Here is a 24184-nt window from a genome sequence, read left to right on the forward strand (position 1 = left end):
CTTCACAGAAGTGACTTTACTTCATGTATACATGATTTGAAAATTAAAAACAGGAGTAGGCAGTTTTAAAATGTATTGAGCAAGAAAGTAGCAAAGGACTTGTCACTAAACAGATAATCAGGATTGCAAAACCTGGCTCATGACATGCACAGAAATCCTGTGCTATAGTCAAATAATATCATTGCCCAGACCGAACCCACTAGCACTTTAAAAAATTCTTTGGGATTTATTTATTTTTTTAACATATTTTGTTGATTTCAGAGAGAGGAAAGGAGGGGGAGAGAGAGAGGCAGAAACATCAATGATGAGAGAGTCATTGATCGGTTTCCTAGCCCGCAACCCGGGCATGTGCCCTGACCGGGAATCGAACCCCGATCGCCTGGATCCTAGGTCGATGCTCAACCTCTGAGCCATGCCCGGCCGGGCATGGTGGCCATCTTCAAGGCCAGCAGGAGTGTGTCTGTTGCTTATCTCTAAATTTTTTAAAAAAAGAAAGTCAAGCAATCAAAAATAAATAAATAAATAAAATAAAAATAATAACCCTAAGGTAGATAGCATCTTCACTTTATAGACAAAGAAATGAGACTTAGAGAGGATAGGTAACTTGATCACAGTCACACAGCTGGTAAAGGCTGATTCTGAATCCAGATCTGTCTCTAAAGCCTCGTGTACTGTGTTGCCTTTCCGGAGATTTAGGAATACAACCGAGTCTTTATGTCTGTACTGTTTATTTAAGAAAATATTACATTCAGAATCAAAACATGGAGAAATAATAATTCCTTGAATTCACAGCTTTATCAGATACTTATAGATTAGAGTATATATGTCAGATGGCAAACCTATAGGAAGCGCATGATACAGTCCTGTTACACCAGACATTGTAAATACTCAAGGGGCATGGAGAACAAAGCAGGAAAGAACTCAAGTGTTGGGGACTGAATGTATGGATTCTCTGCCCAAAGAGAAATTTAGAAACTGGCCACTTAGAGATAAGAGGTTCCTAGAGGTAGCTTCTGGGTATAAAGATCAATTCCATTTTAGTTTCAGTAGCTTCTGTCACTTGGCCCAGATGCACAAGCTCCACCCTACCCCAATCTCTAGGAGCCATCTGATGGCCAGGCAAGGGAAAATGTAAAGAAACCTGGACTAACAACTCAGTCAGTCAGCTTAAAGTCAGCCTTCCTACCACTCCCTTTCTGACCTAATCATGTAGTGTGCCCCAAGAATTTTTAAAACATGCAATACTTGACTATTGAGTCAGGAGCACTGACCTCTTTTCCCTTAGATTATCAAATAAAGAAATGACAACAGCCAACACAATAGCTGTCCAGTGTGAATGAATCAGAATTATATCTATTTTTTTTTGTCAGATCAGCAAAAAATATATTTTTTGGTGTGCTGCAGAAGTTTAATAATTTATTTATGTGTGCCATGACACAAAAAAGGCTGAAAATTGCTGATCTAGTTCAACAAATGGGCTCTTACATTGTTTCTTATGAATATGTTTCTACTTAATGATCCAGTTACAGTAACTAAATTATCCTCATGAGGAGTCCTCACATTAGTTCTCTTTTCCATGACACTAGGTGAAGAAGGAAACTTTCAGCAGATGTATTCCTCTTTTCATATTTAGTTAAATTGCTTTAAGGATTTACATCTAAGTGACTAACCACTCCCTTTATGGGCTTCTATTAATGTTCAAATCTGGGAATTGAAATCAGATAGACTTAGTTTGAACCCCAACTCTTCTAAACTGTCTTAACCTCACTGAACCTCAGATCCACAATCCTGAAAATGGATATAATAATGTTTATCTTTAAGGGTTGTTGGGAGGGTGAGATGCTGTGTTAAAGCTAAGCAAAGTGTCCGAAACATGAATGTTCAAGAAGTGGTAGCTCTTTTTTTTAAAAAAAAAAAAATTCAGATAAAATTCACATAACATAAAATTAACCATTTTAAAATATACAATCAGTGACATTTAGTACATTCACAGCGTTGCATAACTATCACTTTTATCTTGTTCCAAAACATTTTTATTATGGCCAAAGAAGACTCAGAGTAATTCCTTGATAGCTCAGAAATGCTTTGAAACCTGTGGGTGGTAATGCAAATGACATCACAATGAGAACATTAAGATCACAATCTAACACTCCATTTGCAGTACTCTGATCTCTTACGTGAAGCTATCTGTGCAAGTTCCAAAAAATAGAAGTATAATTCCAAGCCTACTTTCTTTAAAGGTCACTTTTAGGATTTTTTTCATCTCGCATAAGGTCAGTCTGCAGGGTTTTTATAGCTCAGTTGCCCTTTCCACCTACCATTATACCATGAAGTTTCACTTAAGCACATTACTTAGCTAGGTTCTATGCCAAATTCTTTTAACACAACTTATCATTTATTCAGACTAGGTGTTTGCTAATTCACTCAAAATTAATTGTGCACTTTAATAATTTTCATTGAATCAGTTCCCATGTCTGTAGCTTTTATAACCATAAGTAGTAGCAGCATACTGATTAAAATTTCCCATCTGTTGTGTATGAGATACGACCACAAATTTTCTTTATAATTTTTCTTCTATGACTCATAAACTGGCTTAGAAAGGACTTCAAAAAAAGAGTAAAAGGTTTGCAATGATAGTGGTGTCCATGGAATAATTTTTTTTTCCTTAGGAGAATGCTCAGATGTATATATTCTTATTTGTTAGGATGGTGTTTGTCAGTGTAAGAAATGTCCGTACCTGTAGAGAATTTTTATAAGAGTTTATTTGAGCCAAACTGATGGATCTGAAATGCTCCAGAGAATAACAGTGTTACAGTTTCTTTTATGCATTTGAAATAAAGGAGGGGACCTAAAGAAGATTAAGGGAAAGCGGGAGAAAGCAAGTCTGGAATTGGATTACAAGGTGGTTAAGATTATTTGCTTTCTTGAGGATAGTCTTAAGAAGGATAGTCCAAAAGGATGGTTCTTGCTTTAGCAGAAAGGGTCTGAAAAGAGGTATTTCAAAGCTGTGTTAACCTAGGTGCACAGAAACAATGAACAGGAATTGCTTAAGGCAAAGATAAACCTTTTACTAAAGAAGTTATATGCCTGCAGCATGACTACCCACCGTGGCCTGCCCAGCTAGGAATTTATGATCAGATCACCCTGTGAGGTTACTTTCCATAGAAACCCTTTTTCATCCACATCTTGTTACAGTCACAATTAATATCTTCCATTTCAATGTAGCTGATAATCCTCATTTTGTATGAAAATTTTCAGCACCTTTAAAAAATTTATACTGTAACAGGATATACGCTTTTTTACATTCAGCTTTTTTAAAACACAGTTTTTAATGAGGCGGTCATGTGTTCCAATGGGTAAAATAGTCTTTCGAAATAGAAAAGTGTCAATTGCTTGTTTTGACATATTGCTAGAATGAGAGAACTCAGGACTAGAAAGAAACCTGTTAGGAAACCTGGGTTCTAGTTCTTAGTCTGCAACTAAATAGCTCTGCAATTTTTGGCAAGTCACAACCTCATATAGGGACCACAGTTTTCTTAATCTGTCACATCATTTTGTCTCTCTGTTACCAGACTAAAGGGGTCTTGTTTACTTGCCTGCATCAAAGCCCAAAAAGACACAAGCAGGAGCTTGCAGCAAAGGAAGTAAGGACTTATTACTTGAGAAAGTGGCCCATGTGGCTTCTGGGTGGCTTCTAGGGGATGGGTTATATAGGGGAAAAATCATTAATCATGATGACTAAGGAAGTTAGGGTCTTGGTCAGGGTCATGGTCTCTTCTAGCCCTGATGTTACCCATGGCAACACTTCCTCTAGTTTCACCACGTTTCTGGGTCTGCTCCTGAAACAATGAAGCCTAGATGTTATCTCTAGTTTGACCGAAACTCTGTCTCTGGGATAAATAGACCTGAGGCTTTGTTCCTAAAATTATTGATGCCGATCAGAATCTCATTGTCCTGAGGGCTTAGTGATAAAAGGAGTGGACGTGCAAGGGAGAATGAAGCAGGTGAGTCAGGGTTTTGGATGAAGACAGTTTGAATCAAAAGGAAAGAAAGGAGAAAATGTTGTATTAAAGAAATGAAGTTTCTGCGTGGTTACATCTATCTACCTCATTAGGATGCTGTAAGGACAAACTCCAAATGTTCCAAATTTAACTGATTATCTCCACCATCTCTTCTCCCAACTCTCCTTCTGGTCTTTTATGCTCCTAATTTTCTTGGAAATTTTTCTTCTTTATTCCATTCTCATTGTCTTAGGTCAAATCCTATTAATCTCAGTCTTCTGGACTTTTGCAATAGACTGGTCAGCCGGGCCCCATCCTTTCCCTCCTCCAAACCATCCTGCACTTTACAAGAGTTACATACTGAAAACACAATCTGACTGTGCCGTTCCCTATTTAAACCTCACATACAAAATGATAAAATTTACTTTTTAAGTCTGGTATACAAGGTTTATTGGATACAGCTTCATCCTACCTTACCAACAACAAACCTACCACACACCACATGAAATTATTTGTATCATTTAAAGCTTCAGTAACCCTACTATGAAAGAAGCTGGAGCATTTATCCCCGAGGCATTAACTGATCACACTTTTAGGTTGCACCTGCACATAGTTCAGCTCAGCCTGGTAGAAGTTCAATGTATCATTGCCAATATCCAGAACCGAGCATGAGTCATGACATTTCTCTGCTCTTGTTGTCTTGGAAGGTACAGAAGATTGCAACCTAAAAGTGTGACGAGTTAATGCCTCAGAGATGGAGAAGAACTTCAACCAAAGGAGGATAAAAGTCAGCGGATAAATGCTCTGGCTTCTGTGTTCTGTGGAGAGACGATATGAGGCCTGTTGTATACAGTTGCTCAGGGAGTTCCTAGCAGGATTGAGCTCCAGTAGCTTACAGCATTTGCATCTTATTTCTTTAGAGGTGATACTTGGGACCACTTCCCAAATAAAATACCCATACCCAGTCTTTATTTCAAAGTCTGCATTCTAGGTAACCCTAATTAATACACCTCACATTTTTCTACTTGATTTTTTAAAAAAAAATTATCTTTATTGTTGAGAGTATTACAGGTATACCATTTTCCTCCGCAACTGACTCCCTCCACTTCGCTCCCACCTCCTCCTCAGGCCTTCACCCCGTTATTGACTGCGTCCATGGGTTATGCATATATGCATATAACTTCTTTGGTTAATCTCTTCCCACCCTCCACCCTCCTTTCCTCTTTCCTCTGAAATATGATCATCTGTTGCATGTGTCAATGTCTCTGGGTCTATTTAGTTCATCAGATTCTTTTGTTCATTAGCTTCTTCATAAAGAAGACCCTTCAACATTTCCTGTAGTGCCGGCCTGGTGGTGATGAACTCCTTTTGCTTTTTCTTATCTGTGAAGCTCTTTATCTGACCTTCAATTCTAAATGATAGCTTTGCTGGGTAGAGCAATCTTGGTTGTAGTTCCATGTTTTTCATCACTTTGAATATTTCTCGCCACTCCCTTCTGGCCTGCAAGGTTTCTGTTGAGAAATCAGATGACAGTCATATGGGTGCTCCCTTGTAGGTAACTAATTGCTTTTCTCTTGCTGCTTTTAAGATTCTCTCTTTGTCTTTAACCTTTGGCATTTTAATGATGATGTGTCTTGCTGTGGGCCTCTTTGGGTTCCTCTTGTTTGGGACCCTCTGTGCTTCCTGGACTTGTAAGTCGATTTCTTTCCCCAGGTAGGGGAAGTTTTCTGTCATTATTTTTTCAAATAGGTTTTCAATTTCTTCCTCTCTTTCTGCCTCTTCTGGCACCCCAATAACACGAATGTTGGGCCTCTTGAAGTTGTCCCAGAGGCTCCTTATACTATGTTCATATTTCTGGATTCTTTTTTGTTTTTTGCTCTTCTGGTTGGGTGTTTTTTGTTTCCTCATGTTCCAAATTGCTGATTTGATTCTCAGAGTCCTCTACTCTACTGTTGATTCCCTGTAAATTATTCTTCATTTCATTTCCTGTAGCCTTCATTTCAAATTGGTACTTTATTATGTTATCAATTTTCTCAGTTATTTCTCTAATAGTCTGCTTAAACATCCTTATAACCAAAATTCTGAACTCTGTATCTCTTAGCTTGCTTGGATCTATTTCATGTAGTTCCTTTCTTAGAAATTTCTTCTGTTCTTTCCTTTGTGACATGTTTCTTTGCCTCCACATTTTGGCTGCTTCCAGGTGTTTGTTTCTATGTATTAGGTAGAGCTGCTATGTCTTCTGGAATTTGTAGAGTGGCTTTGTGTAGTAGGTGTCCTGTGGGGTCCAGTGGCTCAGCCTCCCCAGTCACCTGAGCTGGGCCTTCTAGGTGCTCCCCTGTGTGGGCTGTGTGCACTGTCCTCTTATAGTTGAGCCTTGGTTGCTGTTGGCGTCCCTGGGAGGAACTGACCCCCAGGCCAATCAGCTGTGAGGACCAGCTGCAACTACAGCCAAAGAGCTGCTGTGCTGGAGACACTCCTATGGAGCAGGAATTACTTCAGTGGAGCTTTGGTGTTCACCAAGTGTGCCCCTTGAGTGTGTCACTCGTGGATGTGGTAGGGTTGTAATCCAGCATGGTCGAGTCTTACCACGAGGTGCACTGTCTCTGGGACCTCCGGGGAGGTGCAAAGTCAGCCTGTGCCAGTGCCTTGCCCAGGGCCACCCAGCATGAGCTACACAGCAAACCGTAGTTGACTGCTACTTGTGCTGGGCTTGGAGGTGTCTAGGAGAGGCCAAGCTATGAGCCAATGCAGGCTGCTGCTAGTGCCAGGCCTGGGGCCACTTATCAAGCTGTATGGGGCCCACTGCTGCTTGTTTGAGAGATTTTAGGAAAGTCCTAAGCATGAGGCTTGAGAGGCCACTTGCATAGAAAAGCCCCTGGAAATGGCCTGGATGAGCTGCAGGTGGGGAGGGTCAGGGCCTCGGGGAATCACGGGGCGGGGCCAACGGTGTGAGTCAGGTGCAGGCGATTCAAATTTGGCGCCTGCCTGCTGGCTGTGTGAGGGAGGACCGGCCAAAGGAGCAATGGCCTCTGCCAGCTCTTCTGCCTGGGAGGAAGCCGCCCTCCACCTCTTGCCCGGACTTCAGGCAGGTTAGTTCCTCCCGAGTGTCCCAGGTCCTTTCCAGCTGCTGCCCGGCGCTGGGCTCAGAGGGAGCGTCCGAGTGAGTCCGTGCGCGGGCCCTTTAAGAGGAGCTGCTGGGGCTCCCGCAGCCTCCGCGACCCTCAGGGACAGTCCCTGCTGGTTTCACAGCCCGGAGTTGTGGGGACGTCTCTTCCGGGCCTGGAGCCCTGGGCTGGGGGCCTGCTGTGGGGCTGGGACCCCCTCCCTCCTCCGGGAAAACTCCGCTGAGATTCCCTTCCGGGTTTCAACCTCAGCGCCAGGTGTGGGCCCGCAGCCGGGTCTGTGCGATTCAGCTCCCGATCTGCCAGCGTCTGCGCCCCTCCTACCAGTCTCGATGCTTCTTCAGCTCCCTGGTTGTAGGGCTTCTGTTCAGCAAGATCTCAGGAGGCTCTGAGTGATGGTGGTTCTGTATTTTAGTTGTAATTTTGATGTGTTTGTGAGAGGCAGCGGGTGCAGCTGTTACCTACGCCACCATCTTGTTTTTCCTACTTGATCTTTTTTGATCGTTAAGAGAAGTGTGCCAAAGTCTTCTACTATGATAGTGATTTTGTAAATTTCTCCTTATATTTTTTTTTGGATTTTGCTTATACATGTCAAAGCTCTCTTGTTAGGTGCCTAAAGGTTCATTACTATTTTATGTTCTTGGTGGATATGTTATTGGCACCAGAAAAGACATTATTAGGCAGCCCCCTGAGTCAGAGGGAGAGGGCTGTCCCCTCCATGGCTCTTATCAGTCTCATAAGAAAGATTTCAAATGAGTGACAGAGAGCAGCATTGTAGCAAAGCAAGCGAGTTTATTAAGGAAGCAAAGCAAGCAAACTTATTAAAAATACATTTGGTATAAAGCACAAGTGGGCACCCAACTAGTTTGAGCGCCCCATCTGGTGGAGGTTTAAGGTTTTATACTTTTCTGTCTATAGGTTTCAAAGTTTGTCTGCTGGATATCTTGGGCGCAGACTAGATTTCAAAGTCCCCCTTTTACTTTGTTGTGGTTTGCCCAGAATTTATGAGAACATCTGGCGATTTTATCTTGACAAGTCCCAAGACTACAGACCTCTTTGTTCGGCAAGCGAGATAAAATTCCCCTTTTTTCCTTCCCCCTTCCCTCCCCGTCCCTTAGCAGTTCCAGGGTGATTTAAGCTATGTATTCTCTGATTAGGGAGGAGAGGGATTAACTGTTCATTCTTAAGTGTCCTTGCTTGGGGAAGATAAGCTCTTGCAATTAACAAGCTGGCTGCAACCTGCCCAAACTGGCCTTGTTTAATTTTCTTGTGTTGGTTTCTCTATTCCACTTGCCCAGGAATTTTCCTAGTTTCTTACTATCCTGTCACACATAAAACCACCATAATGTATCCCTCTTTGTCCCAGTAAATTTATTCACCTTTAATTCTGTTTTATATGAAATTAACATTGATACATAAGCTTTATTTTCTTTACATTTGCCTAGTATAGCTTTTTCCATTTCTTTATTTTCAATTTTTTATTCAATTTCAGTGGATCTCCTTTAACAAACCATAAGTGTAGAGATGGACTAAAATTTCCATGCTGATGCTGAAAATGAAAAGTATGCCAATACATTCTCTTAGCAAGGCTGTGGGGTCACAGTCTCTCTCGTACACTTCTGGTAGAAATGCAAAGTACTAAAATCCTTTTGGAAGGATATTTGGGAATACCTAACAAAACTACTTATGCATTTGTCTTTTAACAAAACTATCCTATCCCTAGGAATTCACCCTGAAAATAGACTTACAACAATACAAAATATATATAAACAAGGTTATTCATTACAGCATTATAATTTCAAAATACAACCTAAATCCTCATGCATGAGAGTGCTTAAATAAAGTATAGTACATCACACAATGGAGTACTATGCAGATACAGAAAAGAATGAGGAAGACCATTGTGAACTGACATGGAGTAATTTCCAGAATATTTTGTTAAGTGAAAAAAAATTACAAAATAGTATGCTACCTTTCACATAAGAAAAATGGAGAAATAATGTATATAGATGTATCAGCTCATCTGTGCAACAACAAAAATGAAAAGATAAACTAGAAATTAATGAGGTTGGTTACCTACAGGATTTAGTTGGGAACAAGGTAGAAAGGAGGGAATATGGAAAAAGAGTAGAAGAAATATGCAAGAGTGATACTTCTCTGATTATACATTTTTGTCTAGTTCTGACTTTTAGAACCATGTTAATGTTTTATATACTTAAAAATAAAATCAACAAGGACCGGCAAGGCAAGAAAAATGGAATACAAACAGAAACAAGTGAACCAAACCTTATTTCATGTGAAACACATTAAAGTGTTTGTGTGTTTGTAGAAGAGGGGGAGTCCAAGACTTAACATAAGTAACTGAAATATAGTATTTTGACTATATACCTTATGAAGATGACAGGAAAGAAACTTGGACTCCCAGTGATATTTGATTTAGCACCAGCAAACTCTGGCCTTCATTTCCTGCCTATGTCTGTCACCTATGGCGGCATTCTGATAAGGCTGGCCCCTCTCTTCCCCCCACAGCCCACAAGGTCATGTATCCTCTGGCTCCCTCTTTAAAATCTTGCATTGGACAAGATCCTTTTTAAAATCTTGTGTCAGTGGGACTTTCTCTTTATAAAATACCTGTGTACTACTATTTATTCTTTGTCAGTTCTGGACTTTTTCACAGAGAGCCACCCTTCCTGCCCCTTGACTTCCTCACTTTTTGAGTAATACAGATTTGTTTTTTCATATCAAAACACTATAGTCATGAATTTCGGCATCTAAACCTAACCTTGGGAGGGAGCTTCCCCATGATGCCATGAGGTTGCTATAATAAAAATTAAGAATAAAGATAAGAATTAGAAACAAATATTGTACTCTTGTTGGTAGGTTTGATTTTCACAATGGTATGGGTTAGCAATCCTGCAACTAATTTATATGTATTGTGGAATTTAACAAATAAGTAATTATATTATCAATACTGAGAGCCAACATTCTCACTGTTGGAGAAAGAACTACAAATTAGGAAAAGGAGAAAGCTAGGACAAACTCTATAGTGTTGAATTGGAATTATAGGTATCCATGTGAATTCATGATTTTGGAAAGATAGATTGACAGGTATATAAATATAAATGTGTGTTTGTGTGTGTATACATGCATATATATCATAGTTTTTTCCACTGAGAGATTGTAGAAGCAAATATATTGTAGTACCAATGAGCACACCCAGTGCCCACATTTTGGTTTCTAAATATCATTCTCTGATAAAGGAACAAGGGCTCCTTGTAGAAATGACTGATTTCAGTGCTAGGTCAGAGAAAGTACTAGATGATTCTGGAACATCTTGTGATGCCAGAAAGTAAAGAAGTTCATACAAAAAAAAAAAAAAATGGGGAAGATAAGTTGCAGGCAGGAGGCTCTTACATATTAATTGTACACAGTATAATTATCAAAATCAGGAAATTAACATGGATACAACATTAATATCTCATATGTAGACCTTATTCAAATTTCACCATTTGTTCCAATAAGGTGGTCCTTTGTAAGATTGTGAAGGAACATTCCTGTCTGCAACTTACTCTGAAACATTTCAGGGGAAAGTTAGAGACAGAAAATGAAAGTGATGTTAACGTAAGAAACAGTGAAGTATTTTTATGTGAGTTTATTTGAACCAAACTGTTGACATATGCCAGGGAGCCAAATTCTTAATGGATTGAAATAATGCTCCAGAGAATGGCAGTTTTACACCTTGCTTTATAGATTACAATCAAAGGAGGAGATGTAAGTGTGTTACATGAAACTCTCTGGTGATAGATTAGGGAGGTGGGAGAAAGCAAAGCAGGGGGGCGGGGATACACTACCTCTGGGATTGGATAAAAAGTAAAATAATAGGCACATACTTCTTTTACATAGGTAGGTGCAGGATAGTTAACAGTCAACAGTTAACAAGATACCAATAACAGTGAAAGGATTCCTGGTCTCAGCCCTGGTGCATTGAGGGCCCAGAAAAAGGGGAAATTACTTTGTTTTGCCAAAAGCATGTGTTAATCAGGTATGTTATATCAGATGCAAAAGGCAACCAACAGGCTTGGTTAAGGTGAAAATTAACCTTTGTGAAGAAAAAATACTGCCTTAGGGTGTGACTACCCACCATAGACTGCTTTTAGTTAAAAAGTTTTAATTTCAGACCATCTTCTGTGGTTACTTTAGGTTTCTGAGTTTGCAACGTCACCATGCAGGCCATCCCTGAGCTTGTCAGGTTTAGCATGTGGCCCCTTTTTGTCCACAGTGGTTAAATGATAACATTTGGGAAATCTGTATGAATACTATACCAGAATTATTTAACTATTTTTGGAAGCTTTTGTAATATTCAAATTATTTCATAATTAAAATTTTGACATCTTTCAATTCTCAGTCTTCTCTTACTAGAGTAATTTATCCTACTTATTATTTGTAGCTGTGTCTGATTGACTTATTTCACATAGCATAATATTCTCAAGGCCCATCCATGTTGTCACAAATGGCAGTATTTCATCTTTTCTTATGGCTGAGTAGTATTCCATTGTGCATGTGTACCACATCTTCTTTATCCAGTCCTCTATTGCAGGACAGTTTGGTTGTCTCCATGTCTTGGCCACCCTGAATAATGCTGCAATGAACATAGGGTGCATGTATCTTTGTGAACAAGTGTTTTTTATGTTTTTCAGGTAGATACCCAGAAGAGGGATTGCTGGGTCATATGGTAATTCTATTCTTAGTTTTTTGAGGAATTGCCAGACTGTTTTCCATAGTGTCTGTGCCAGTCTACATTCCCACCAGTAGTGAATGAGGGTTCCTTTTTCTCCACAACCTCTCCAACACTTGTTATTACCTGTCTTGTTGATAGTAGCCATTCTAACAGGTGTGAGGTGGTATCTCATTGTGGTTTTGAAATGCAATTCCCTAATAGCTAGTGAATTTGAACATCTTTTCATATATCTGATGGCTGTTTGTATGTCTTCATGGGAGAGGTGTCTGTTCAGGTCCTCTGCCCATTTTTTATTTGGATTGTTTGTTTGGTGTTGAGTTGTATGAGTTCTTGACATATTTTGGATAGTAACCCCTTGTCAGAGCTTTTGTTTGTAAGTATCATCTCCCATTTGGTTGCCTTTACATTTTGTTGTTGCTTTCTTTTGCTGTACAGAAGCTAAAAAGCTTAATGTAGTCCCATTCACTTATTTTTGCCTTTACTTCTCTTGCTTTTGGGGTCAAATTCATAAAATATTCTTTATAACCAAGGGATATAAAACTTAAACTCATGGACACACACGGACAACACTATGGTGGTTACCAGAGGGAAAGGGATGGGGAATAATAGTAAAGGATAAAGATGGCCAAATATATGGTGATGGAAGAAGATTTGAGTTTGGGTGGTGGGCACACAGTGCAATATACAGATCCTGTATCATAGAAATGTACACTTGAAACCTATATGACCCTATTAACCAATGTCACCCCAAAAAATTTAATAATAAAAAATATTTATTATAGGTACTAGTACATTTGTCCTTAGTACCGCTATCTTATTTCATGTTTTCTATTTGTCATTTTTCTTACTTTCTTTTTTTCCTTTCAGCTGGATTGATGATTTGTTATTTTACTCTTCTTATAGTTTCTAAGGTGAGTATGCTCTTTCTAAGCATCTGGTTGGTATCCTTAAAACACATTTATATATGTATATTTTAAAAATTAAAATCTAGATTTCATCAGAACCCATATTTTCCCTTGTATTAAACAGTAACCTTAACAACTTTACAACTTCTTTTCTGTTGTCTCCAAATTAATATTGCCTGGAATTTTAGTTCCAAGTAATTATTTTAAAATGTTTTGAAATTTTACATCTACAATTATTTAGACTTAACTACAAACTTTACTGGTTTTGTTGTTTTTTGCTGTTTCTTTTATTTCATATCTTTTTTATGGAAGCTTTTGGAATTTCTTCATTCTTTCTTTAAAACTTGGTGTTTAGTAATTTCACCACAATGCACTTATATATAAGTCTTCTGTTTATCTTATTTAGCACTTAATGGTCTCTGAAGAGTAATATTTTTATCCTTTATGGGAAATTATCTTTTATTATTGATTTGATAACTTTCTTCTCTCTCTTCTTTATGTTCTTTCATCTTAGAATTTTGTCACATGGCTGTTGAACTTCTGGATCTAACATCCATATCTATTATTGCTTTCTCAGATTTTCTATTTGTTTTTTTCTTTTGCACTGTGAGAATTTTTTGGTTTGATTTTATAACACACGCTTTTTTCTTTCCTGTTGTCCCATAATGCTACTACACATATCCATTGCATACTTTATTTTGTTAACCTTTTATTTATGTAGTTTCTAGAACCCATGATTGCTTTTGTTTTATATCAGCATTCTCCTTGTTTATGGGTTTGATAACTTCTCTTATCCTTCTGAGAACATTACTTAAACTCATTTTAAAGTCTTTTTTCATTTGCTGTATTTACTCTCTTTTGATATTAGTTTTTTGTTTATTGATTTTGGTAAGTTTCAGGTATTAATTGGTGTTTCTTGCTTGTGTGCTTATCTTTGAGATTTTTTATTAGCTCTTCTATAGATGTTGTTTTTGTAAAGTAAAGCCTATCTATGATAATTCAGGGAAAGAAACATAGCTTGCTGCTACATGGAGTGTACCAGTAATTTATCATTTAGGTGTGGCAATTAACCACTACTTCCATTTATTCTGAGCAAAAGGCAGCAGCAAAATTTGTACCCAGGTTAAACCATTGTATAAGAACTGGCCCCCAGAGGCACAGTTATATAAACTGCTCAGCACATAGCTCCTCATTAATTATGCTGCAATTCCCAACGGCTCCTTCCTGCTTTTTATATAATCGTTGCTGGGTTTGAAGATCTCTAAATCACTCTTATTTTTACGATGGTCTTAACATATATTTTGCACTATGGTTTATTTTAGTTTTGTTTTTCCAACTATAATGGGAATGATTCACAATCTTTAAACTCAAGTGTGCTAAAACTATCACATTCTTTATTTCTCATATATCAACTACCTAATCCTTTGAATCCTGTGCTTATAATTATAGTTGAAGTGTTTAGTCATATTACCCTTCAGCTGTGACAGTTAGGCTTTGTGTACTTGTTATTATTTTAACTAATTGGCAGCCTTGTGAAATTATTAAGAGCATGGGTTTTGGAGCCAAATGACTTGAGTTCTAGTCTTAGCTCTGCCCCTAGAAACTGTGTGACCTTGGGCAAGTTATTTAACCTCTTTGTTAAACCTTGCTATTGCTCAGTTTCTTCACTTGAAAAATGGAGATGATAATAGTACGTAGCTCATAGGGTTGTGAGGATTAAATAAGTTTTTACATGTAAAGAACTTAAAACAGTACCTAGTACATACAACGTCTTAGTATATGTCAGCTAATGCTCTTATTATTTGATTTTTTGTTTCATACCAGCCTTCCCTCTGGAGCTGCCATGTATAATACAGTAGTCACTAGTTATATGTGTCTATTTAAACTGATTAATTTTTTTATATATCTTTATTGATTTCAGAGAGAGGAAAGGAGAGGGGGAGAGAGAGAGCTAGAAACATCAATGATGAGAGAGTCATTGATCGAGCCCACAACCCGGGCATGTGCCCTGACCGGGAATCGAACCTTGATCGCCTGGATCCTAGGTCAACGCTTAACCGCTGAGCCATGCCCGGCCGGGCTTAAACTGATTAATATTAAATAAAATTTAAAATTCAGTTCTTCAGTCACAGTAGCCAAATTTCTTTTATATATATATATATATATCTTTATTGATTTCAGAAAGAGGAAAAGAGAGGGAGAGAGAGAGATAGAAACATCAATGATGAGAGAGTCATTGATTGAGCCCACAACCCGGGCATGTGCCTTGACCAGGAATCGAACCCCGATCGCCTACATCCTAAGTCGATGCTCAACCACTGAGCCATGCCTGGCTGGGCACAGTAGTCAAATTTCAAGTGCTCAATAGCTACATATAACTAGTGGCTACTATGTTGGACAGTATAGATATAGAACATCTTGATTATTGCAAAGAGCTCTATTTGACAGTATTGCCATAGAACAATGTTTCTCAACACTGCATGCACATTAAAATCAACTGTGGGCTTTTAGAAATTCCTGAGCTCTGGTCATATTGATGCTAGGGACCCATGCATCTGTAATTTTTAAGGCCTCTCAACTGATTCCAATATGTAGCCAAACTTGAGAACTACTGATCTAGACCAAGGAACAAGAAACTTTACCTGCAAAGGACCAAATAGTAAATATTTTGGGCTTTGTGGACCGTATCTGTTTTTTGTTGTTGTACATTCTCCTTTATTCATGCTACAAGCTTTTAAAAGTGTAAAAATCATTCTTAGTTTACCAGCCACCACATCTGCTCTATACTGTTAGCTCCCTGAAACTGCAACTATATCCAATTTTTTACTACTGCATTCCTGAAATCTAGCACAAAATCTGTCACAGAATAAATGTTCCATAAATATTGGAAATCTTCCCTGACTCCCCTCCCTACCTCAAGTAGAATTACTTTATCAGTGCTCTAATAGCACCATGTATATTACCTCTTTTATGATACCCATGCACATGTACAATATATTATAGGTAAGTATTCAATATCTTTCTTAGGGATACTGTTTTAATTATCCTTGCATCCTAGGGACCAAACAGAGCACCTGACACATATTATTAGCCATGTGTATTTTGTTGGATTAAATGCTATGTTGAGTTTCCAGGTAAAAAATGCTTTGAAAAGGATAAAAGTGCTAAGTAAAAATGATTTAATGATAGTGAGGCAGCCAACAAGAACAGGTAGTTGTGAAGTTACCATTGTTTTGAGTACTTGTTTATATTCGACCTATTGTTAAAAAATTATGCTCTTACCTTTGGTTAGGCAACGGTTTCTTAGATATGATGACAAAAAGTACGAACGACAAAAGAAAAAAATAGATAAATTAGACTACATCAACATTACAAACGTTTGTACTACAAATGATATGATCAAGAAAGTAAAAAGAGCCCGGCCGGGCATGGCTCAGTGGTTGAGCATTGACCTAGGATCCAGGCGATTGGGGTTCAATTCCGTATAGGGCACATGCCCAGGTTGCGGGCCTGATCCCCAGTCGGGGGTGTGCAGGAGGCAGCCTATCAATGACTCTATTGTCATTGATGTTTCTCTCTCTCTCTCTCTCTCTCTCTCTCTCCCCCTTCCTCTCTCTGAAATTAATAAAGATATATATATATATATATATATAAATTTTTAAAAAAGAAAATTCATAGAATGAGAGAGAACAATTTCAAATCACATATATGATAAGGGACTTATAATCTAGAATATATAAATAACTCTTACAACTCAATAATAGAAAGAAAAAGTTAACAAATTAAAAATAGAAATGAATAAACATTTTTCCAGAGAAGACATGCAAATAAACAATAACCATAAGATGCTCACCATCGTTAGTCATCAGGTAAATACAAATCAAAACCAAAATGAGAATGTAAATTGTTGTAACCACTGTGGAAAACAGAATGGAGGTTCCTCAAAAAATCAAAAATAGCCCTAGCCAGCTTGGTTCAGTGGTTAAAGTGTCTGCCTGTGGACTGAAGGGTGCTGGGTTCAATTCCAGCCAAGGGCATGTACGTTGGTTGCAGGTTTGATCCCGGGACCTGGTCGGGGCTCGTGCAGGAGGCAAACGATTCATGTCTCTCTCTCACATTGATGTTTCTCTCTCTCTCTCTCATTTCCTTCCACTCTCTCTGAAAAGCAATGGAAAAAATATCCTTAGGTGAGGATTAAAAAAAAAATTAAAAATAGAACTACCATATGATTCAGCAATTCCACTTCTGGGTATATATCCAAAGAAAATGAAAACACTCAGAAAGTTATATGCACCCCTATGTTTTTTTGCAGAATTATTTACAATAGTAAGATATGGAAAAAACCTAAATGTTCATTGATAGATGAATGGATAAAGAAAATGGAATATTATTCAGCCATAAAAAAGAAGGGAATCCTGTCATTTGCAACAACATGGATGGACTTTGAGGACATTATGCTAAGTAAAATCAGGCAGACAGAGAAAGACAAATACCATATGATCTCTTATATGTGGAATCTGAAAACAAACAAACAATCTGAACTCATAGATACAGAGAACAGACTGGTGGTTGATGGTGGCGGGTGAAATGGGTGAAGGGGGTCAAAACGTACAAACTTCCATTTATAAAATAAATAAGTCATGGAGATGTAATGTACAGCATAGTAACTATTGTTAATGATTCTGTATTGCATATTTGAAAGTTGCTAAGAGAATAGATCATAGAAGTTAGCACAAGAAAAAAATTTGTAACTATCTATGTTAATGGATGTTAAGAAGACTTATTTTGATGATCATTTCACACTATATACAAGTATTGAATCATGTTGTACATCTGAAACTAATATAATGTTATATATCAATTATGCCTCAATTGAAAAGTGTTGAGGATGTGGAGAAATTACTGGTGATGGGAATGTAATATGGTGAAGCCTTTGTGGAAAAAGTATGGCAACTCTTCAAAAAGTTAAACATAGAGTTACCATATGAGCCAGCCATTCTACTCCTCAGTATATACACAGGAGAACACAAAAATATATACAAAAATGTTCATGGTAGCCTTATTCATAATATCCCAAAATTGGAAACAACCCAAATGTCCATAAAATAATGACTAGATAAATGAAATGTGGTATACATATACAGTTTATATGTATATTATATAGCCATGAAAACAATGAAGTACCAATCCATTCTAGGACATGGATGAAACTTGAAAACATTATGCTCAGTGAAAGAAGCCAGACACAAAAGACCATTTATATGATTCCATTAATATGAAATGTCCTGAATGGGAAAATCCATAAGACAGAAAGTTGATTAGTCATTGCTTAGGGCTGGGAGGGAGGTTTTGGAGAGAAATAGGGAGTGACTGCTAATAAGTAGGAGGTTCCTTTTAGGGAGGATGAAAAGATTCTGGAGTTAGTGGTGATAGTTGCACAGTCCTGTGACTATACTAAAAAACACTTTAAAAGGTGAACTTTGCCTGGCCAGCGTGGCTCAGCGGTTGAGCATCTACGTATGACCCAGGAGATTGTGATTTGATTCCTGGTCAGGGCATGTGCCTGGGTTGGGGGCTTGGATCCCCAGCAGGGGGCACAGGAGGCAGCTGATCAGTGACTCTCATCATGGATGTTTCTATCTCTCCTTCCCTCTCTCTGAAACTAATAAAAATATATTTTTTAAAAAAGGTGAACTTAATGGTATGTGAATTATATCTCAGGAAATTTGTCTCAAAAATTATACTGTTTATTTAAGCTTATACTCCCTCTATAAAAATTCATCTTTCATTTATGGTTTTCAAAAACAATGTGTACTATCAAACTTACCAGGTAGTAATGTAAATTTTTTTTTATTTATTAAATGAAATGCTGTAGGTAGTTCAGAGTTTTGCAAAACTGTTCCCATATGAAAATGATTCTATTATTTGTTAAAATTATTCCACTATTGGTTATAGTTGTTAATCAATTAAGCCAGTAAAATGGCAAAGTTCACCATTTCTCTTTTAGGTCAATTTTGTATGATGCTGCACTGTGATGGTTGATATCCTTTTCTCTCTCTCTCTCTCTTACTAGGCTGTGAGCTCCTTTATGAGATAGATAAAGTCTCATTACTTTTGTATCTCTATGGCCTGGTTCAATGCCGGAATTATTGTAGCTATTACTTAAATATTTGTTGAATGATTGAATGAATAAATGATGAATTACAAATTCTATCGCAAACAGTTAGTGAAGAATTTATCAGTTCTCTTTTCTTTTTCAGGAATAGCAGTCACTGATACTTCCTGATTTATAAGAGCTCTGCCAGTCATCCAAAAGTCATAGCAACGTAAAGGTAGGCAACTTTTGCAGAAAATAGTCAATTGGAATATACACGAGGTTGACTAAATACCTTAAAATTGTAAATAGGAAATATTAGTTCTCTAAATATCTGAAAGTAGCAGTTCTTTTTCTTTCTTCCTTTTTCAAAATGCATACCTCATCTAGTATAAAATGTTAAGCTGTTAAAATTACTAAATGAAAAATTTGGAAGGAGGAGAGACAGAGACAGAGAGAGAGAGAGGAAGGGAGAGGAAGAGAGAGAGAAAAAAAGGAAGGAAGAGATAAGGAGTTAGAGAGTGCACATGTATGGCAAGAAATGCTGCATCCCACTGGGATTCTAATTTTAACCCTACAATGACTTAGTCTGGGGCTAGACTCCTTAGTTCTTTTTAATATGATCATGGTCCATGCCCTAATGATTTTTACAATATAGTCAATTAGGGAGAATTTCTTCATTCAGTGTTTTTTGAGTACCTACTATGTGCTAGGCTCTGTTGTAGGACCTAGGGATATAGCAGGTGAACAGAAGCAGCCAAAAAAAATCTCTGCCTCACAGAGCTTTTGTACCTGGCTGCATCTCATGGTTTGCCTCCTCCCCCAAATCCCATTAAATTTTTTTTTTCTACATCTCCAGCCAGTCTGCTTCCAAGTTGGGCCCTAAGTATTAATCCCTTTAGTGATCAAGAACTGGTAATGTTCCATGGGAAAATATGGGGTTACCCTTTTGAGACAAGACCCCCTTTCTCTTGATTTTATGAACATAGAATTGGATACATTGCCAACTAAATAAACACTTAGGCATAAACATTTGTTTAAGGAAACTTTTCTTTCTCCATTATCCCCTCCCCTTTAAGAAATGTGGTCTATCTGTCATCCACACAGATTATGAAACTCTGCTGTTGCTCTGGTTTGATGGACTGATAACTATAACCCTGGAATTATTATTATTTTTTTTAAGTTTTATTATTGTTTAAAATATTACAGATGTCCCTTTTTCTCCCCAATGACCCGTTCCACCCCATTTCTTCCCCCTCCCCAGTCCCTCTCCCCACCATTGTCCATGTCCTTGGGTTGTGTATATATGCACATAAATTCTTTGGTTACTGTCTCCCCCTTCCCCCACCTGCCCTCCTCCATCCCTCTGACATTCATCAGTCTCATCTATGCTTCCATGTCATTGAATCTATTCTGTTCATCAGTTTATTAAGTTCTTTAGATTCCACGTATAAGCGAAATCATGTGATATTTATCTTTCGCTGCCTGGCTTATTTCACTTAGCATAATATTCTCCAGGCTTTCTTCTGACTGTTCTAGTAGCTACTCTCTTAACTTCAGGGAGTGTGAAGATGCAGGAATACCATCACTACTATCTTTTCCAGCCCAATATGCTAAATTAGAGATAAAATATTGGAATATGTGGGAAATGTAGTACAGGTACTGTAAGTTGGTTAACATGTGAGGTAACACACACACACATACCCCTGTCTTTTATGGTCAAGGTAGGATTATAATGTTGTCACTAATTATACAGAACTGAGGATTTTTCTTGTTTCAAATATTTTATTGGAATGTGAAAAAATTTTACATTGAATATTCATATTTCCCCACCTATACTTTATAATTACTATTTTATTTTACTTGTTTTCTTACATATTCTTCCATCTACCCATCCCTCTATCTGTCTATCAATCTAGAACTGAGGATTTAAAGTAATTTTTCCCAGGTTTATTCAAGGGATCAGGTTCACAAATAAACCTTCTGATTGCTAGAATTTTGCCCTATGCTCTGCCTTGAATTTAACCTATTTCATTTGCCAAATTGAATTTAGTTTTCAAATACTGATAGCTCTGTAAACACTAATCTTTTCTACTAAGCTCTTGTCTAATTAAAGGGGATTAAACCTGGGTGGAACGCTTCTGATGATTTATTTAAATGTTCTTTTAATTGCTCAGTATGTGTTCAGAAACTCAGATAAAACACGAATTTCATTCATCTTAATAATAAGATATGCTTGTAATAATAATTCTGTTAAATGTCATTTCTAATCCCCAGACTCTCTTGATTTAATCCAGGAAGGTTCTGTTGCTGCCTGTATCTTTTTTGTGGACTGTACATATTAAATTAATTATAAGATTTAAAACATGATTATCTCTACTCATATTTGACTTGATCTTTGTCCTTTTCACCCTTTCAATTTTCTTTTGTACAGTCAGTTTTTTCCACCTCAGTGATATCACTGAGAGTGAAAGGCATAACTGAAAGGATTAAAGATGGAAAACTTTTAAAAAGATTATCAACTTTATATTCTAAAACATACTTATGATTTTAAACACACTGAACTTAAAATGTATGTTTAAAATTAGTCAAGGAAATTGTATAGGCTTACAGAATCTCTTGCTCCCTTAAATAATTAGTGCAGTTTAAAGGGGAGAAAAGCAAAATAAATTAGCAAATGGATTGAGACAAATACTTTTTTCCTAGGAGAATTCTGAGTTTTCATTCTGGGATATTTTGTTTTGTTCCCTGTTGTAATGAAACCATAATATCTCTATAGTAGAGTTACCTCTTCGATTGCATCAGAAAACTATAATAAGCCATTTCACTAAAAGTATCTCAGAACTTCCCAAAGCGTTCCCAGAGAACAAGAACTGTATCTTGTTCACTACTGTATACCCAGCACCTAGCACATGGAGGCATATAGTAGGTACTCAGTAAATATGGTTTGAATATTTTTTAATAACTAGAAAAATGCTCTCCCTTTATATTAAAGTTTTTGCATGTGGAACAAATTCAGCCACAATGACTCTATAGTTTTAGATAAGGGATCTGGAAACTATGTTAAAAATCTGGCCCACCCAAATATATATTTTTTATTTTTTTATTTTTAAATTACGGTTGACATACAATATTGTATTACTTTCAGGTGTATAACTCAGTGACTGGATGTTATATAACTTACTAAGTGATTACCCCGATAAATCTAGTAGTACTCACCTGACACCATACAGTTATTACAATATTATTGACTATATTCCCTGTGCTGTACTTTACATCCCCGTGACGACTCTGTAACTACCAATTTGTACTTCTGAATCCCTTCACCTTTTTCACCCAGTCCCCCAACCTCCTTCCCCTCTGGCAACCACCAGTTCTCACTGTCTGTTTCTTTAAGTCTGTTTCAGCTTTGTTTGTTCATTTATTTTGCTCTTTAGATTCCATGTAAATAAAGTTTTATTGTAACACAGGCCTGTTCATTTATTTGCATACTGTCTGAGACCACTTTCATGCTACAACAGCAGAGTTGTGAAACAGACTATATGGCTCATAAAGCCTAGAATATTTACTATCTGTCCCTTTACAGGAAGTGTTTTTCAAATCTGCTTTGGGGGCTATGTTTAGACAAAACTAAAGGGGAGCAATTAGAGAAATGTAAATAAAAATCACAGTGATATACTACTTCATGCCTTCTAGTATGACTATAATTTTAAAAAATGAAAATAAAAAATGTTGGTGAAAATGTGGAGAAATTGGAATCCTAGTACATTGCTGGTAGGAGTGTAAAATGGTACAAGTGCTGTGGAAAACAGTTTGGTGGTTCCTCAAAAAGCTAAACATAGAAGAATTACCTTATCATCAAGTAATTCCACACCTAGGTATATGTTCAAAGGAGTTGAAAACAGGGATTCAAATGTCTGTATGCCAATGTTCTTTGCAGCATTATTTACAATTACAGTAGGTGGAAACAACTGGTGATATTGTAATTTATAGTAAGAAACGTATATTTGGTCTTCATCCCTACTTCTGGTACAGAGCTCCTAAAACCCTTAGAATTTTCTCAGTATAGTCATGAACCACATAACGAACTTTTAGTCAATGACAGTGGTCTCATAGGATTATAACAGAACTAAAACAATCCCTATCACCTAGTGATATAGTCATTTTAACATTCTAACAAAATGCATTACTCATGTGTTTGTGGTGATGCTACTGTAAACAAAACTATTGGACTGCCACTCATATAAAAATATAGCACATGCAATTATGTGGAGTACATAATATTTGATAATGATAATATATGACTATATACTAGTTTGGGTATTTACTATGCTATCCTTTATAAAATTTATTTTTAAGTATAGTTGGTATATAATTATATTGGTTATATTAGTTTCAGGTGTACAATATAGTGATTCATCATTTTTGTACCTTACAATGCGACCACCCCATTAATTCTAGTAATCATCTCTCACTGTGTAAAGTTACCATAATACTCCTCCTTTTCACCCATCCCCCCACCCCATCTCTTGTAACCATTCCTTTGGTTTCTTTCTATGAGACTTTGTTTTGTTTCGTTTTTAGATTCTATGTATAAATGAAAGCATATGGTGTTTGCTTTTCTCTGCCTGAATTATTTCACTTAACATAATACCCTCTAGATCCATCCATGTTGTCACAATATTCCATTGTATATATATAGCATGTTGCTCTCTTATTTTGGCTATTGTAAATAATGCTGCAATGAATATAAGGGTTCATATATCTTTTCAAATTAGTTTTCCTCTTTTTCCTTGGATAAATACCCAGAAGTGGAATTGCTGGGTTGTATGGTATATTTATTTTTAGGTTTTGTTGAGGAATATCTGTACAGTTTTCTTTTTTTAAATACTTTTTTTATTGATTTCAGAGGGAAGGAGAGGGAGAGAGAGATAGAAACATCAATGATGAGAAAGTCATTCATTGAGTGCCTTCTGTACACCCCCTGCTGGGGACTGAGCCGAAACCTGGGAATGTACCTTGACCAAAAATTGAACTTTGATCTCCAGGATCATAGGTCGATGTTAAACCACTGAGCCATGCTAGCCAGGCATATCCATACTGTTTTCAATAGGGGCTGCACCAATTTGCAGTCCAACCAACAGTGCACAAGGGTTCCCTTTTCTCCATATCCTCACCAACACAAGTTACTTGTTGACTTTTTTATAATAGCCATTGTGAGTGGTATGAGATGGTATCTCACAGTAGCACTGCACTATCTCTGGACTTTCTCTGGAGAGAACAGTCTTGCAGGTAGGTACTTCAGTGTTACATTGGCTCCCCAC

General features: G+C 37.3%; 1 protein-coding gene across 2 annotated transcripts in view; it reads left to right on the forward strand.

Moving 5' to 3' along the window:
• DCX (doublecortin) overlaps positions 1-24184 on the forward strand; it is a 332588-nt gene that overhangs the window by 23527 nt on the left and 284877 nt on the right. The window contains exons 2-3 of one of the 2 annotated variants that reach the window (XM_081125022.1): positions 12729-12772; positions 19027-19098. The gene's annotated coding sequence lies outside the window, so the exon portion shown is untranslated. The remainder of the gene's footprint in view (positions 1-12728; positions 12773-19026; positions 19099-24184) is intronic. The other variant, XM_081125023.1, reaches the window with a different exon arrangement.

This window comes from Miniopterus schreibersii, assembly GCF_964146895.1.
Source record: "Miniopterus schreibersii genome assembly, chromosome: X".
NCBI lineage: Eukaryota > Metazoa > Chordata > Mammalia > Chiroptera > Miniopteridae > Miniopterus > Miniopterus schreibersii.